General features: G+C 41.0%; 1 protein-coding gene and 1 long non-coding RNA gene across 3 annotated transcripts in view; one reads left to right on the top strand and one right to left on the bottom strand.

Annotated features, from left to right (window-relative positions):
* Positions 1 to 222, bottom strand: part of LOC121034514 (uncharacterized) — a 2,106-nt gene extending 1,884 nt beyond the window's left edge. Inside the window, exon 1 of the long non-coding RNA XR_005792474.1 lies at positions 1 to 222. This exon is cut by the window's left edge and continues 1,560 nt beyond it. This is a non-coding gene — a long non-coding RNA (uncharacterized LOC121034514).
* Positions 1 to 6,000, top strand: part of MLLT3 (MLLT3 super elongation complex subunit) — a 292,829-nt gene that overhangs the window by 43,420 nt on the left and 243,409 nt on the right. The window lies entirely within an intron of this gene.

Raw genomic sequence — 6,000 nt, 5'->3', positions numbered from 1 at the left:
CTCTCTCTCTCTCTCTCTCTCTCTCTCTCTCTCTCTCTCATGTGTGTATGTTCTTCTCTTGAGGGCATTTCTCCAGTTTAGTAACTTCTGGAAAGATAACAAATGGTGATGTTCCTGGATCAAACTTGATGATTTTGTATTTTGAAAGATCTGAGAGTTCAACTCTCCATGAATATATCAGTATTGCTTAAATATTTAGGTTAGTCTTCTAGCTTACTTTATGATTTTTGTTTTCTTTTTAATTTTAATTTAACATTTATTTATTTTTGAGACAGAGAGAGAGCATGGACAGGGGAGGGTCAGAGAAAGAGGGAGACACAGAATCTAAAACAGGCTCCAGGCTCTGAGCTGTCAGCACAGAGCCCGACGCGGGGCTCGAACCCACGGACCGCAAGATCATGACCTGAGCCGAAGTCGGACGCTTAACCGACTGAGCCACCCAGGCACCCCTATTTTATGAGGTTTTTATGTGTCTGAACAGGTAGGGCCTTGAAAATATGGGGGAGAGGAGATTACATGGAAAATTTTGCCCCACTGTTGTTCTCACTGGGATTATTAAATGTATCAAATATGGGAATAAAGCACTGCAAAGAGCAGTATGTAATTTTGGAAGAGGGGTAGAAAGTTATGTTTCTCGGGACTGTTGTGGGTCAAGATAGTAGACGTTGGGCAATGTGGCAGAATTAATCCTGGTTGAAAATATACTACTTTATACCACAGTGACTTTTCACAGAACTGTTGTTCTTCAAAAGGTTTTTAAGTCAAATGACTTGAAAATTCCGACACTGGAATTAGGTTCAGTGGAACCCAACTCATCATGTTTTCATTGTATCTCTACATGTTGAGTGTGTTTCCTCATAATGAGTGTAAAGCAGTGACTCTCTAGAAGTGGTCCCCAGAGCAGTATTATCACCAGGGAGCGTGTTAGAAATGCAGATTCTTGGACCCAATGGGAGACCTATTGAATCAGAGAGCCTGGGGGCGGTGTTCAGCACCCCCACAATCTGCATTTTAACAAATCCTCTAGAAGATTTTGATTTTCTTTTCCTTTTCTTCCTTTTTTTTTTAAATTTATTTTTAGAGAGAGAGAGAGAGAGCGCGAGCGAGAGCGAGCACGTGGAAGCACGAGCAAGGGAGGGGCAGGGAAAGAGACAAAGACAGAGTCCCAAGCAGGCTCTGCTCTGTCAGTGTGGAGCCTGATGAGGGGCTTGAATCCATGAACCAAACCTTGAGATCATGACCTGAACCAAAATCAAGAGTTGATGCTTAACCGACTGAGCCACTCAGGTACCCCTTGATTTTCAAGCGTGAGAACACAGACGTGAAATGATTCGATGTTCTTTTTTTTCTTTAATTTAAAATAAATTTATCTTAATGTTTGTTTATTTTTGAGAGAGAGAGAGAGAGAGAGAGAGAGAGAAGAGAGAGAGAGACAGACTGTGAGTGGGGGAGGGGCAGAGAGAGAGGGAGACTCAGAACCTGAAGCAGGCTCCAGGCTCTAGGCGTCAAGCTGTCAGCACAGAGCCCAAAAAGGGGCTTGAACTCACCAACTCTGAGATCACGACCTGAGCCAAAGAAGGACGATTAACGGCTGAGCACCCAGGCGCCCCAATTCAATATTCTTTAAAGGGATTACCCATCCACCAAGTCTTCCTATCCCAGAAAAGGCAACAAAAATTTGTCCTTTCGCAAGTAACAATCTCTCAATTTCAGTTTCTCATCTGTAAAATGGGAAAATTTGTAGTTTTGGGTTTTGATAATGGTTTAAGTGAGGTAGATGATTAGCGTTGTATGCATGGAACAGTTCAATAATTACTCTTAGTATTATTGTTATTATGTCCCAGTTTTTCAGAAACATTTTTGGAGGGAGCAACTTGATTCCATTCTACCAAGGGGAGACTTAAGGTGGACACACACTCAATCTGCTTGGTTTTGTTCTCTTAAATTGTGTTGGATTCTGTAACTCGTATTTCAGATAACATTTAGCTTATTGTAGCTTTATTCTGTCCGCTTACAAATTAACCTAGGGGCGCCTGGGTGGCTCAGTCGGTTGAGTGTCTGCCGCTTGGTTTTGGCTCCTGTTGTGATCTCACGGTTTGTGAGATAGAGCCCCACGTTGGGCTCCACGCTGTTATCATGGAGCCTGCTTGGGATTCTCTCTCTCCTTCCCCCTCTGCATCCCCTCCTTGTCTCAAAAATAATAAACAAACTTAAAAAAATTAACCTCATTTGAATTCCTTTTAATTTGTTTTCTGTTTGTTTTCATTTTAGTGGTGCTACTTGTGTGGTATCTTAGTGGGTTTTAAAAGACCTTCTTGTGATAGTTGTATTCTGACCTAGTTTTCAAACAGGGCGTGTGATGTGAAAAGGTCAAGTGAACAAACCAAACTGTTTCTTTAGGTTGCTTTAGGCAGTAGCCTCCTAGGCACAACTCTATGTATGCAAATGTATAACTTTTTAAAGGAGAGACTGTGTCCGAAGGATAGAGAAAACACTCTGAGCAAGGAGAGGCTTTCTTCTTTATTTCACATAATAAAAAGTTAGGGCAGAATTTTTTATTGTTCCTGCAACAAGTGGAATGAGAAGTCTGGAAGTTACAAGCTCACCTGCGTTCCTAAGACTTAAGTAAAATATTGATTTCTTTGTAGAGTCAAATAGCACTCTATGAAAATAGGTCTTTGCTAGAGGGTAATGTGCATGTGTGCATGAGTGGTGGTCCTTGCTTTTGTTCGTGTGACTGAGCCACTGTGTTTCTATGCTACACAGACATGCCTTCTATTTTCAGTGAGTAGTTTTACTCCTAGTTTCTTTGTATGAAATACAGTCTAGCAATTGTGTAGTTAGTTTACAAAGTCTGTGTATGACTCATCTTGAGGCTATGGCTTTTTCAAGTTACACTTAAAGGTCAGAGTCTATTTAGTCCTTAAGCCTGCCTTTTCTAAGTGGGAAGTGAGAGTCAAAAGGAGTAAAAGATATGGAATTTGTTGGGCCTGGATTCAGACCAGTAGTTTTTTCCCCCCCTCTTATTTTGAGGGATGCTTTTTAAAGGAGAACAATCAGTATTGCTAAGAATTCCCAGATTTGCCAACTAATTTGATACGTAATCTTTTTTTTTTTTTTTTAAACCAGTATTGTTTGTTACAGTGGGCCTTTGGAGTTTAATTTTTGTTTAAATGTTTGTTAGCTGTGTCACACTGACAAAAACAACAAACTAAAAAATTCTTAAGCGTTCGGAATCCCTTCCCCCCCCCACGTCATAAAAATACATACATCTAAATGTGTTTTGTTTTCATAGACATTCCAAAGATCTTATTTAAATAAAAATAGTTTGAAGTAATAAGCTTGAAAAATTGATAAAGCTGGGATGGATGTGGAAGAAATAATTTTCATGTTTGTTCGAAAACGTAGTGTTTGGGCATTGTTAGTTTTGGTTTTTATTTGTATTGAACATTAGTGAATAATGCGATACAAAAATTGAAAAAAACAAACAAACCAAAATACTCTGAGTCCTAGATTGCTTTTTATTACTACCAAGCTGGTAGGGCTGATGGGAGAAAATTAAGATTCTATGACTTGATTCTTTGGAATTCTTCCTGTTGTCACTGTATAAACAAATAAAACAATCTCGGACGGCTCACAGAGTTTTTGTCCCTTGGACAGATACAGTGTCCTGGCGTTTTTCATATTCTATTATCAAAGCCAAGGTCTAGAATTTTAAGTGGGAAGTTGGCTCTGAGATAATCAAATGCCAAACAAAGCCCATCTGAAAGTGCAATAAAGTAAAATTATAGTATTGCAAAATAAGAGAGTTACTGAACTAAATCCCCACAATTTGCGGATCTTTTCTATAAAGATGTTATTGTGTGAGGAGAGGAGAGGGGAGATAGTTTGCCCCCCCCCCCCCCCCGCTCTCCCCAGGGGGCATGACTTTGATCCACAAATGGGGAGCTGAGGGCTCATTTTCCCTCTGGGGCTCCTCAAAGGGGGAAGAATGCCTGCTGGTACCGACCACAGTACCTTATCTGGGGATGAAGCCTTTCCTGAGTTTCTGTGCTGTGTCTGATAGCCGAACACTGGGTTAGGCGCTTTGCATATAAATAGGTATCCTGAGGTCCACAAGTGGGGACCAAAAGTGAAATTGGAAGTGGCTAAGTGATGACACGCCTAAGGTCATGGAACTTGCTAAGTAGTGTCTTCACATTTCTTTAGGAAACCGGACATTCTGAATACTGAGGACGCCACTGAATTTTCCATAGTGCCTGTCTGAAGCTTTTTTGTTTGTTTTAATTTTTAAAATGTTTTATTTATATTTATTTTTGGGGGAGAGAGAGAGAGCAAGGGAGGAAGGAGCAGAGAGAGAAGGAGACACAGAATCCAAAGCAGGCTCCAGGCTCTGAGCTGTCAGTACAGAGTCGGACGTGGGGCTCAAACTCAAGAACCATGAGATCATGACCTGAGCCAAAGTTGGACTCTTAACTGACTGAGCACCCAGGCGCCCCTGCTGAAGTTTTATTGTAGGGTAATAATCATTGGCTTGTGTATTTTTCATAGTATCTAAGCACAGTTTCGAATACGTTGTAGCGACTCCTTTGTGTCGTCTTTCTAATACCTCTTGGACTCCGAATATCTTGGTGACTATTTTGTTTTGCTGATAATAATTTGGGAGTGGAGATGCTTAGGGTTGGAGTGAGCCTATTTTTCAAGGAATGATATTGTGTTATGGTGTGTGCAGTAGCCTATGGAGGCTTTTTGAGTCTAAAAACGGGTCTTTGTTTATTAGTAGGTATCATGAGCAAGTTACCTGACTTCTCCAAGGTTCACGTTTTGTAAGATGGGAATGATCATAGTTCCTTTAGAGCGTTTGCGGATAGCACAGCGTGAGGCACTCTGCTGTGCTTGACCTCATGGTAGTTTATGGGACTTTCGTTCTTCTGGATGTATTCCTTTTACAATCATTTCTTCCACCTTGGTCTTGAGGATGGACAGGAGGAGTGTACATGTTACCCTTCCATACAGTTAGGTTGGAATTCCAGGCTCTGGACTGTTTTACTTCTGGGATTTTTTTTTCAAGTTTATTTACTTATTTTAGAGGGGAAAGAGAGAGAGAGAGAGAGAGAGAGAGAGAGAGAGAGAAAGAGAGGGAATGAATAGGGGAGTGGTAGAGAGAGAGGGAGAGAGAGTCCCAGTCAGGCTCCAAGCTCTTCACTGAGCCTGACGTGGGGCTCAATCCCATGACTGTGAGTGAGATCATCATCTGAGCTGAACTCAAGAGTCGGACGCTTAACCGACTGAGCCACCTAGGCGCCCCACTTCTGGGATTTTTTAAACTAGATTAATTTTTCTCTTTCTTCTTGGGAGTTTCCTCTCCTATATTGCCCTCAGACATCCTGAAGACAAAGATGTGATTCTTACATTCTTGGTTGGAATATCCACTCCAACCCCACTCTATTTAAACTCTGAATCTCAATATCTGCATTTCTGAAACATGGATAATACTTGTACTTCCTCTCGGGGTTATTACAAGGATTAGAGGAGAGTACAGTCAAGTTATTTGTACGTAGCAAGCAAGGGCTCAATCAACGTTAGCTAAAAGGGAAAATAAACCTTTTTAAACAGATGATATTGCCCTTCAGGAAAAGGAATTAACTTGTTTAACTTTCTATTGGGATATTTTGTCAGATTCTTTTCTTTCTATACTTGTTACATCCTCACATGAAACTTTGTTTATGTGGATTTGTGTGTGTGTGTGTGTGTGTGCGTGTGCGCACGCGCGCGTGCGTGTGCCTCAGGGCACAGTAGTTTTCTCTCAAATTTGGATCTTGCTTGGTGTGCTGGGACAGAAATGGCTCCTAAAGGCATCCAGGTAATAGCGTCCTTTTGCTCCAGAAATGTTCTAGCCGTCATCATCATGCTAATAGTAAATATTTACTTTCTGAGCACAGAAGAGATACTGTTTGTGTTGAAAAGATCACAGAAGAAAATAAAATTATCCACAATCCC

This window comes from Herpailurus yagouaroundi, unplaced genomic scaffold (assembly GCF_014898765.1).
Source record: "Herpailurus yagouaroundi ecotype Mexico unplaced genomic scaffold, PumYag 160, whole genome shotgun sequence".
Lineage (NCBI taxonomy): Eukaryota > Metazoa > Chordata > Mammalia > Carnivora > Felidae > Herpailurus > Herpailurus yagouaroundi.
Note: the sequence above shows the minus strand (reverse complement) of the source record. Positions and strands in the feature narration are given on the sequence as shown.